Here is a 12,851-nt window from a genome sequence, read left to right on the forward strand (position 1 = left end):
GGCATAACTTAAGCTAACCTTCCATAGTTAGGCTTGCTCCTCTCTCTCTCTCTCTCTCTCTCTCTCTCTCTCACTATCTCTCTCTCATCTGCCTTTTTTCCATCATGGAACCCAAGTTTCCATTCCCAGGTGGCCTCCAATCCAGACACTGACCAGACCCAGTGCAGCTTAGCTTCAGCAAGATGGTGGTCTCACGTGCTTTAAGACCCTACCCTCATATATCAATGCTTAGACCACTGGCCTAACTGTGTACTGTCTACACCAGTATTAGGGAACCTGTGATCCTCCAGATGTTGTAGGTTTTCCTACTCTATCAGTTCCACCCTGTCTGGCCAATGCTGAGGGATTATGGGGGCCGTGTTCCAGCAGCATGGAGGGAGCCACAGGCACCTCTGTATTCTTATTAGTCTTCTGGTATGTGGATTATCAGAAATTCAAGGGTCTAGAGGACAGTTTTGGCATCAAACTACGCTTTTTGACACTAATGGTCACTAGATTTCAATTACAGTTGACAGTTCATGAATCAGTTACGTCTTCCTTCAGTTATGTCTTCCTTCAGTTTTATCAACTAAAACTGCATTTCCCCCCATTTTGGGGTGTGTAGATGGGCTAAGCCCCTCCCCAAAAGGAAGGGTGAATAGTACTAGCTCTGGGTTTGAGCCTCTGCTCCTAAAAAGCGCTGTTTGGTGAGCCACTTCCCAGTTCAGAAGGCCATTTCTATTTCCTATCATGTTATGGTATGACATTGTAGAAAACTAACATGGCAGCTCACATGCCCAGATATGAGAGTCCTGGTAGACCCTGCCTGGGAGCTGGGACAATGGCACATATCCAAGGATGTCAGATGCTGACAATGGGCCTCGGGTGATGATAATGTCGATATTTGTACCAAACCTGTGTCCTTCTACATCATCCTTTCCCCTGTTAAAACTATTTTCTATTTGGAAAGAGCAAGTCTTTCCACCCAGACTCTATTCCGTTGCCGTGCAGGAGCCTTGTAGGAGGAAAGCTTGTTGAGGAGATGACAGGTGAATATCTGAATTTAGAAATGTGCTTCAATGTGTTTAAAATGCTGTCAAAGTTGGGATGATTTAAATGTGTGAAATTTCAAAATGCCTCATTGACACACACAGGCACACAGAGCTAATTCCTTCGTTGCCTCGGGGAGATACAGCTGAAGGAAAAGTTGGAGCGTTTTGGTTTCACTGTTAAAGACGGCCTCTAAAAATGGGTTACTGAAGATGCATTTGCCTCTTTTGGATGTAACAGAGCAATCCATCACTGGGAGAAAACTCCGGGGGTAACTACTAAGTCATACTAACAAGCAGTGGTACAGGAAGATGTTATAATTACATCTTCTGCATATTAACTATTGTGATTCTGAAATGTTCCTTAAAGAACTTTTGCCTGAACAATTCCATTCCCTTGCATCCCCAAAAACCTATTTACACACAATAGTTTATATACCGAATTATAACATCTTCCAGTACCACTGCTTATTAGCATTTCTTGTTTGCGCCTAAACACATTAATGGGACATCTATAAACCATTGTAAACCAGTCTGGTGGGATGAGTGTGTCTGATTTTGAAGTGGGAAGAAGTTTAATCTCAAGAACCCCCTTGAAGATGCTATCTAGCCTGCAGCACACACACACATACACACACACCCTGTTAAGATACAGGTACCAGCCTTGATTATATTGAGCGGAGCGACTCTCACAAAGTATGTGTATGCAGATGGTCCCAGCTTCTGCTGGCATCTCCAGTTTTTATTATTATTATTATTATTATTATTATTATTATTATTATTATTATTATTTAAAAAACGGATCATAGCACAGGTGAGCTGAAAGACATCTTCTCCAAATCCTAGAATGAGTGGGAGAAACACACAAGGACTTTCAAGGATTAAAAAAGAAACTAAACAAGTTGTGGCCAGAACTAGTCAGCCAATTCACCCTCAAGGAAGTGGATCCATGTGCATCCTCACATCACTGGAAATCTGGCTCCTGTTTATGGCATTTCCTGATGCTCCAGACAGGCACTGGAAATGCACACAGGCACAGGCAGGTGCCTGTTCCCTGACTCAACCCAACATCACTTTTGGAAAACAAAACAAAAGAAGCTTGCTGGTCAGTCCCTTCCAGTGGCATGTTATCCCTATCAATGCATCCAGGAATCAGCATCAGATTGAAATGGAACTGCAATTGGCAAGGAATAACAACCTGGAGGAAATCGCAGCCCTCCAAAACTGCCTTGAGGGCAAACTATATAAGGCACAGGTCAACAGTGATTGGGTCTCCAGAAAGGTTTTTTTGGTTTGGTTTTAGGGCAGTGCAAAAGGCTATAATTTTCTGCCTTTTTAAACAAACAAACAAACAAACTTTGCTGAGTTCCTTCTGAACTGCTGGAGAATTTGGCCTCCACTATAGTTTATATTTAAATGCTAATGTACCTACTTGCACATTTATTGAAATAATACGCATAGTGCAGCATAAGTATCCCTCAAAATTCTCACTTCTCCAGATTTTGAAATGCAGTTCTCCAGCCAAGAAACGTGTACAAAATTGTGTAAAGTGAAAAGCATATCTTAGTGAAAATAGCATGCAAAAATGCATTACATTAGGGGAAATTGCTTTGCAAAAATGTGCATATTAAGGAAAATTGCATACACAGATGCATATATGGGGGGGTGAACTCATGAAAATGCTTGTGAATTTTCAGTAGACCTTTTTTTAATTAACCCCCCCCCCCAGCAAAGTGATGTGGAAATGTGAATGACTGGATTTAAGATTGGAGAAATGAGAAACTGTATGAAATGGAAATTGACAGATTAGCACATCCCTAGAGGGAACCCTGGACTTCTGCCCCAGAAGTCCTACCCAGACAAGACCAGTGGCTGAAGGCCAATCCTTGTGAGACGCTGCAGAATCTCAGCTCCTATGACCGATAAATTAATTAGTTCCAACAGTACCATGGGAATTCCTTCTGGCTAACCACAAATGGACTGGGATTTGTGGGCAATCAGTTCTAAAGTGAAAGTATTAGGAAATAAGAAACAGCGTTTGCAACAGCGTTGTTCCATTTCAAGACTCGGCAACACGTTCCCTAATCGCTTGGGCCGCTGAGAGTGAGACGCCTCTGCTTTCAACATGCAGAGATGCTCAGGCTCTGACCATACTTGATCCTAACTGCCTGCGTCCATTCAAGGCGATAAGCATATCAAAGTGATAGCTCCAAGTGTTCCTCGCACATTAAGACGAGTCATATGTTAAGCAATGTAGGCAAAGAGAAACAATGGCAAAATGCAGTTGTCCTAACAGTCCATCTGTTTCCTTTTCCCTGCAGAGCATCTTTCTTTCTTTCTTTCTCCTCCCCCTCCTGGTTCCTTTCCAGGTGCCCCCTTACCTTATGTAACACTCCTTTTTTTTGCTGGCGGTTCATGCTGTGACCCTGTCAGAATCGCTACAGCAGGGGTGACCTCGGTAATGACCATCTAGCGCCTGCCAAGCTAAGTTGGTCAGTGTTAGCTGATTAAACTTTTAACAACATCCCCTGTGCGATAAAGGGCAAAATGACAACTTTGCCCATCGTCAAGGTGTCTGTATAATAAACTAATTAGTAAACCACACAGTCTGTGGAGCTTTTAATGAGTGCTATCGTCTGGCCTCTGTAATAAAAACCCAGCCTGCCCCCTTTTGGGATTCAATTAAGGAACAGACTGTCATATGCTTGGCCTAGCTGATCAATGAATCCATTCCGACCTTTGTCGGAGATGTTTGCAAGGTCACCCGGCATCAGTGAGGGAAGCCAGCTCAGGAGTGGGGAGACATACCCAGCAGCACCTGCCAGGCACCAGGATGTGTCGTTAATGTCTTCTTGGTCATTTGGCATCAGCAGAAGTTTCTCTCACTCAAAGGTTAGCTGAAAGAGAAGGCCGTGATGAAATCTATTTGTATTTCACAACTGGAAGCGTCCTTCTGTTATTTAATCATTAATCCTTTAATATCTGCCTTTTGCAAACCTGCGTAGGATGGGCCACAAGACTTTACAACCCTGTGTGTTATCTTCAGAACATATTTACCGATCTATATAGCTTTTCAATGAGTATAGGTCAACTCTGATCACTGGAGTGGATTGCACTGAGTACTCTGCTCTCAAGAAAGCCTTTTATTAAAGGGTAGGCAACTGATGCAAAGGAACACCTGTTCATAATGTGTGATGTGGCTTTCAACTGAGTTAAAACCATCATGGGAGTAACTCTGTACATTCTCCTCTGAGTAGTCGTGGCTCTCCAAGGGAATAGGAATCATAGCATTGTAAAATTGGAAAGAGTTCCATGGCTCATCTAGTCCAACCACCTGCAATGAAGGAACTCGACTAGATCAAACATGACAGATGGCCATCCAAGCTCTGCTTAAAAACCACCAAGGAAGGAGAGCCCACCACCTCTCATGGGAGTCTGTTCCACTGTCAAACAGCTCTTACCGTTAGAAAGTTCTTCCTGATGTTTCGTCAGAATTCCTTTTCTTGTACCTTGAATTCATTGGTTTGGGTCCAGCCCAGCTACTTAAGATCTTACCTGAGATACCAGTGATTTGAACCCAGTGATATGCTACACATGTCTTGTGCCACTGAGCTGAGACCCTACCCCAAAATGCAATCTTACACACACAGATGTCTATCGTCAAGTGAAGAGGTGCATGCAACACCTCTGGGGCGGTTAAAAGGTAAAAGTAAAGGGACCCCTGACCATTAGGTCCAGCTGTGACTGACTCTGGGGTTGCGGCACTCATCTCACTTTTTGTCCAAGGGAGCCGGTGTACCACTTCCGGGTCATGTGGCCAGCATGACTAAGCCGCTTCTGGCGAACCAGAGCAGCGCATGGAAACACCATTTACCTTCCTGCCGGAGCGGTACCTATTTATCTACTTGTACTTTGACGTGCTTTCGAACTGCTAGGTTGGCAGGAGCAGGGACCGAGCAATGGGAGCTCACCCCGTCGCGGGGATTTGAACCGCCGACCTTCTGATCGGCAAGTCCTAGGCTCTGTGGTTTAACCCACAGCACGGTTATGTCTTCATAAAAAACTTTGTATAGTAATGGGCAATATGGACTTTCTGGTAAATTTCATTATTAACCCAAAGCTTCCACTGGGAACCATTTCCTGTGGACCTGGCAAGCTGATTTCCTTCTGTAGGCTTGGTTTGCTTGATGCCAGTGCTTCTCAACAGTAAATGAAAAATACTTAAAATTGCTGTGCTGTTTATACAAGACAGAGATGGCACAGAACTTTGGGGTGCACATGGCAGAGCCTGCACTTATTTCAAGTATGTCTTTTATTTTTTAAAAATGCACACCAGATGCTTGCTTCTTTTCGATGATCAAAGCAGAGAAGTTTGATCCCAGCCCTTATAATTAGGGCTGTGCCAAAACCTTTCTCTCCCCCCAGACACAGGAACACAACAGCTGAACGGTACACTCATAAATTCACATGTAACATTCAAGTGTACACTCTGAGTATATAACAGCTGAGTGTACAAGAAATCAACAAGTGGACACTCAAAGACTTGTACATGTGTAGACAACTCACACTTGTGCTCAATGCAACATGTGAACAAGCCTAAGGCCTCAGCTTTGTTATGAGGTTGTTGCGAGGATAAAACTGGGTGGGAAGCCACTGTACACCATCCTTGTGTCCTTGGAATAAGGAGTTGGATCTAACTGTAATAAATGAAGAAATAAATACATCACTGTGTAGCAGCTTAAATTGATCCCTACAATTGGGACTCAGGTTGATGAACATATATTTATGAGGATAAACACATACACTTGTCATTTCAGTGGGGAAAGAGTGCTTTATAAGAGATTATTTTCCTAATCAGAGGCTTTATATACAATTCTGTTGTAGCTTCTTGAAGATTTACTATTGACAGGGAAATTATTTCCATCATTTGACGCCTAAGCTGTTTCTGTGGAGGTGGGGAACTCTTTGGGGGAGCTCAATCTACCGACCCCATGCTAAACACATAAAATAAGAAAGTTGCAGAAAGCAAAGGGAAAACTCACTGGAAATATGGTGCACACATGCTAGGATTTATGCAGGATTACAATTCCTTTGAAATATTCATTAATACATTTTCATGGGTATATAAAGTTAGCATTAGGGCTGCAGTGAATTTTTGAAGGGGAACATTTTGGGCCCAAAAAGAAACATTTCAAAGGTGCATGCTCTAGTTATCTCCTGCTTGGACTACTGCAATGCACTGTACGTGGGGCTACCTTTAAAGGTGATCCGGAAACTACAACTAATCCAGAATGCGGCAGCCAGACTGGTGACGGGGATTGGCCACCGAGACCACATAACACCAGTCTTGAAAGACCTACATTGGCTCCCAGTACGTTTCCGAGCACAATTTAAAGCCCTAAATAGCCTCGGCCCAGTATACCTGAAGGAGAGTCTCCATCCACATTGTTCTGCCCAGACACTGAGGTCCAGCTCTGAAGGTCTTGTGGAGGTTCCCTCACTGCAGGGGGAACCAGGCAGAGGGCATTCTTGGTAGTCACACCTGCCCTGTAGAACGCCCTCCCATCAGATGTCAAGGAAATAAACAACTTTTAGAAGACATCTGAAGGCTGCCCTGTTTAGGGAAGTTTTTAATGTTTGATTTTTTTATTGTATTTTTAATATTTTGTTGGAAGATGCCCAGAGTGGCTGGGGAAATCCAGCCAGATGGGTGGGGTATAAATTATTATTATTATTATTATTATTATTATTATTATTATTATTATTAAATAATATGTACTGAATTTTCCATTTTAACATTCCAATCAAAACACATCATATATTCCGAATTATACAAATTGTTCAATAATTAAACAATCCAAATATTATGCCAAATTATAAATTTTTCTGGGAGACTTCACCATGCTCTGAGGTCGGAGGGGATCTGATCATCTCCTATTTCTACTGCTTCTCCTATTCATTTCTGATGGTTCCCATAATTAATTCTGATGTTAATCCTCATTATTTTCCACAGTCTCTGAGTTCTTCCAACAAGCGAGATACATCAAACAATATATTTCTGTGTGGTTTTATGCCTAGGATTCCCCTGTATAGGTTCGCAGCGTCTCTTCACAAGCTGGTATTTCTGCCAAATCTGTCCAAGAATCCTTCTATTACATGCAGATGTCCAGTCCATTCTGTCCAGATAAAATCCAATCAAGGCATCCACCCCATACTTTCCCCAAACCAGTTGTCATTCAAACATTAGCCTTTCCAGGGAAGGGTCTTAGTTAAAAATACAAACATAGAATATTGATGACTCACCTCCCCCTATACACTTTAACAACCAACTGGTCTGCACTTCCATTCATGATGGCGGCCAATTAAAACTGCGTCACAAATCCCGGGCATTGGTATTTTTTGATATAATATGGGTTTAATAATTATCAACTGTGTGAAGACAGCAATTATTTTAAACAGAAAACTAAGGATTTTGACTTTTGGCTTGTTGGGAAAAGATTTCCTGGTTTGATTTACGATATTAGCATAGAAGCAATATTTTGTTAATAGCTGGAGAGACGCCAAAGAACATTATTATTATTATTATTATTATTATTATTATTATTATTATTATTATTATTGAAAATGGTAACTTTTTGAAATCTTTTTTGGGGGGGATGGGGTAGGTGCCTGTTAGCTGCCTTTCCTGGCAGCTACATTAATGTTTTTAGCATTAGTGACGTCACAGAACTTGCAGTTCACTTTCAAGGTTCACAATACTCACTGCAAAGTGAGCATCATGACCCCCAAATTCTTCTCTAGTTTGCACTTCTCATCCAAATAAGCCACCTTTCTTTTGACAAACCCAACCCACTTCCCTTTCCTGGTTGACCAATTCCAAGCTACAGGGAAGAAGAAATGGTCTTACTCTTCTCTTCTCGGTTTTGAGGAAATGCTCGGTTTGCTTCCAGTGCAAACCAATCCAACATCAGCCATTACTAATTGACACAAAGGTGTCTAAAAGTTTGCTGCCCTCTTGCTGTTCATGTGGTCCAAGTCAATATGGAGACATGTAGTCAGCATTATAGCCAGATCAGATTAGACTACAGAGCAATCCTACAGAGTCAATTCGGCATAAGGGTAAAATGTCCTGCTCCAAATAGCCCAGCTGCTTCATGGGGAATTTTGTGGGTGCTCGGGCACCCAGGGCCAGTGTTGGATTTACATATAAGCTAAACAAGCTATAGCTTAGGGCCCCACTCTCTTGTCCCCCCCCAAAAAAAAATAGACGGGGGGAAACTGGATGTACATTTCCATGAAGGAGGAGACTCTTGAGAGTCCCATGGACTGCAAGAAGATCAAACCTATCCATTCCAAAGGAAATCAGCCCTGAGTGCTCACTGGAAGGACAGATCCTGAAGCTGAGGCTCCAATACTTTGGCCACCTCATGAGAAGAGAAGACTCCCTGGAAAAGACCCTGATGTTGGGAAAGATGGAGGGCACAAGGAGAAGGGGACGACAGAGGACGACGAGATGGTTGGACAGTGTTGTCGAAGCTACAAACATGAGTCTGACCACACTGCGGGAGGTAGTGGAAGACAAGAGTGCCTGGCGTGCTCTGGTCCATGGGGTCACAAAGAGTCGGACATGACTAAACAACTAAACAACAACAACATTTCCAAAATATAAGATAAGTTCAATGATTACTTTGATAAAATACATATTTTGTTACATGCAAATGGCTTCAGATACCTACTAGGTCCATAAATTACCATATAGCATATATTCAACACACAAAAACAGCGAGGATTTGTTGTTGACAAAGGAGAGCTGGACATAGAAAAGGCCCCATTACCTTCATTGGCTATGGGACTCATCAAACCTAAATCCGGCACTGCCCAGGACCCCAGGTAGTTGGCACCTATGCCCTCAAGAGTCACGCAATCATGTTACTATCCTCAATATTGAATTCCAGATTGTAAGCGCCTTGGGGCGTGGACCTGATTTCATATGCCGAAAGGTACCATGCGAGTTGGCAGCTGTTCTCGGTCAAGGATGGTGGCCCATTTTCTGACGACACTGATGGAGGAAACTAACATCCCTCCCTCCCTTTTTTTGGGTCTTGAGCAGCTCCTGACTGGCTTTCAACACAGTTGCGCAAGGCCTTCATCTTATTTGTCAATGTTTGGTATTAAACTAAAAAGGTATTAATCTTTCCAAATGACCTTTTCTCCTTCATTTTCTACTGGTAAATGGATGCTGCATCTTCTTGTAAGGTGCTGCAAGGCAAGACACTGCCACATTCAAACATACACTTTTATCCAGTTAATCATCATACATTACCGACGTTCATCAATGTTCAGAGCCTTAATTCCAAGATTATTTATTTCCCTTACCCTGGTGCTCCCACTTCCTTATGGCAAACTAAGAATGTGTGTGTGTGTGTGTGTGTATGTGCACACACACACATGCGCGCGCACACACACACAGAGCAGGATAATTAGAAAAGAAACCTATTACCCGGGCTTATAATTAGGGACTAACATATTAAATGACCTTTACCATTTACCTTAAGCCCTGGATTTCGAGAAAACCAGCAAAGTTATGAATGCCATATTAGTAATCTTTAATCTTTATTACTGCTGTGGACAGAATTTTAATGATTTTTTAAATAGGCAGCGGTCACTAGCATATCCCTATTAAAATAAAAAAAAAATCTCATGAAAAATTAAATGGATTAAGACTTCAAATGTACCATCATCAAAAGTATTATCTAATTATGGAGTTCAGTGAACAGGCCAAGTGAAATGGTTGGTAATATTAGTTACTTACCACATGGGAATGATTAGGATTTATGCACAAATAGATTCTGCTGCTGTTGCAACATAGTAATTAAGAATTTGTCAGGGAAATTTGACCCTCTAGGGTAGAAATTACTTTGTAAAATAAGAATGGCAGAGCAACCAGTCTCCTTGCTGCATATAATTTAACTTGATTATTTATACATCAAAGGGAGTCAGCACTGGCTGCGGTATAATATTTAAGTAGAGGGATATTAGAGGAAGAGGCATCTAGTGAAATCTCTCTCTCCCCCCCCCCTCCCCACAACCCTCCAAATCTCCGTGAGAAAATAGAGGAAATTTTCATAAAGCATTTCATTTTGCATATAAATTGGTGCCTCGATTGTGCCTGTGAATTTACTGCTGTCAAATTTAATTTTTCTTTAATTCTTCAGGCCCCAGATGTGGAAGGCTCTGTGTGGAGGCTGCAATTTTCAATGCTTACAGGTAGCACCCCAATCGATAATGTCTCTTTATGAGAAATTACCGTTAATGTTATTGAGTATGCATTTGGCTTTATAGGATAATAAGGTAATATGAAATGCCAATTCATTCATTAGAAGGGAGCTAAGTGCTTAAATGAAATGGGTGACAGGTCTGGAGGGGGAATGAGGGAGGAAGGGGAGAGAGAGAGAGAGAGAGAGAGAGAGCGCATAACAAAAGAGGTAGTCATGGGCAGGAAGTCAGGAATGGATTTCAAATGACCTAAGAACCCCACCCACCCACCCCAATGATTTTAAGCCGTATATTTGCATTGGCTTTCGGTAAGCAATATGCATTTGGAGATTAAGTTGTTGGAGCGTTCACAGGTCAGGAAGCTGTTCAGGCTCAAAGTGGGATCTGATCTTTCAAAGGGACAGCAAAGCCTATTGGAGCCAGGCCAGAACTGTGGGCAAGCAGATCTCCTATGGGCACTCTCTGGCCTTGCAATCAATTGGTGGAACTGGCAGGGCCAGGCATTGGCATCTCTCAGTGCTTTTTTTTTCTTTTAAAAAAAAGTTTAGAGAAGGGGTATGCAACCTAAGGCCCGGGGGCCGGATCTGGCCCAATTGCCTTCTCAATCTGGCCTGCAGACAGTCTGAGAATCAGTGTGTTTTTACATGAGCAGAATGTATGCTTTTATTTAAATTGCATCTCTGGGTTATTTGTGGGGCCTGCCTGGTGTTTTTACATGAGTAGAATGTGTGCTTTTATTTAAAATGCACCTCTGGGTTATTTGTGGGGCACTACAACGCAACAGTAACCACTTTCTGTAACTATCCAATCACTGAACGTCGCTTTCAATTCCTTATTTGCGTATGTGGACCTGAGTGAAAACTATCTACAGTATCCCCCTGCTGGCCCAGGGTGAGAACTTCAGTACATAACACTTTCCAACATTTATTTGTTAGTGTGTGATTTTCTTTTTTGTACATCTACCAAAGAATAAAATAAAATAAAATCAGGATTAAGGGGTTTCTCGGGATGGGGGGGAATATGTGCTGTGTCCCATTGGAAAAGTAGTGGTGGTGCTCGGCCTTCTTCTGACAGGAAATGCTTGGGGTGGTGGTGGACAAAAATAGGAGGTTGGAGAGGGTCAGTTGAGGGGAGTCCTTGTTTTCATCTGAGGAAAGTTAGAGGGTGTGGCTGTCACTGCTGGTTCACCTCTGCTCTCTGAGCATCCGAGCAGCAACAAGAGAGAGAGGCGGCAGAACAGCATCCTCCACTTGCCTTTTCAATTTTGCACCAAATACAGACACACAGACAGAAACACACCCACACCCCACTGGGCCTAATCTGGAGGTTTCCTGTGCCTGATACAAAGACTTGGTCCAGGAAGACCTATATGCACCATTTGATGGAAAGGTGCGGTCCAAACCAAACAAACAAATATGCAAATGAGCATTGCTGCAATGGAGATTTATTTGCTGGAGATGTACATTTCTATCCAGATTCAGGGTCCAGATGGCTGGGTACCAGCAGAGGCAAGAGGCAGTTTACCCCAATTTGCACTGAGAAATTCCCTTTGCTGGGTGCTATCCTTCATCCTCTGATTTCTGGAACAGGCCTTTTCCGTTGTGAAATTTGGTGCGTTGTGATTTTGGGCACATGAAGCAGACGTTCCTTAAATACAAATCTCCCCCGTGCCCTGTGCATAATGCAAAATGTTAGATTTGAGGCAACATGGATTTAGTATCTTTCTGCCATAAAAAAAGGTAGAGCTGTTTGGCTAGTTCCGTCAACTTTTCCTTACTAACAAGAGTGCACTTGAACCTAGACTGAAGAGCCGTCTTCACTAATAAATGAAGGTATTTGTGTATGAAGAAAGTATTGTTATTTATAATTCATTATACTTCTCTTTAAAAATTTACAGTTGGGGAGCAGAATCGATATCTTTTGATGCACCAATCATACACCGTTGGCTCTACAGAGAGAAAGCAAGGATGATGACTATGATTGATGATGATGTTAATAAAGGTAATGAGTTGTTACCGGGAACTGATACAGTTGTGATGGCTAAATGCAAAAGGCAGTGTCTGGGCAAGAAGATTCCTCTTAACAATTCTGGGGAGATAGTCACGTAAACAGATCTGGCTTCCCCATCTCAAGACTAGCGACCTGTATACATGATGCATGGAAGAGTCAGCCAACGAGAGCAGGAATAGACCTGTGTGCACCTTGCGCTAAGGTGGTGGGGTTTGCATTCACTGCCTTGCTATTATTGAACTGTAATGAACTGCAGGGTTGATCTCATTTCCGCAGAAGCCAAAGGCTGCAATCAGACAGCACTTTACTCCATTTCCCCAATGTTTTCATACCTGAGGATTTCCACTTTTTTGCGATCTTCCACATGACAATAAAAAGCCACTTCTGGAAATCTAGTGGAAGTTTAGCACCCATTTCTAGCTCAATTCCTTCTGGAGGGGGAATCTACTTGGAAAATTCCAGGACAAAATTTGGGGTGCTAAGATAATATTATCATTTTTTAGTCCCAAAATCATTACTTACGGTGCTGAGAAAATA

General features: G+C 42.4%; 1 long non-coding RNA gene across 1 annotated transcript; it reads left to right on the forward strand.

Annotated features, from left to right (window-relative positions):
* Positions 1 to 10,241: 10,241 nt before the first annotated feature.
* On the forward strand, positions 10,242 to 12,326 carry LOC310687414. The gene is made up of 2 exons (XR_014516414.1): positions 10,242 to 10,295; positions 12,202 to 12,326. It is a non-coding gene; the product is annotated as an uncharacterized lncRNA (long non-coding RNA).
* Positions 12,327 to 12,851: the final 525 nt, after the last annotated feature.

The sequence above is a fragment of the Podarcis liolepis genome (assembly GCF_965112155.1).
Source record: "Podarcis liolepis genome assembly, chromosome: 10".
Lineage (NCBI taxonomy): Eukaryota > Metazoa > Chordata > Lepidosauria > Squamata > Lacertidae > Podarcis > Podarcis liolepis.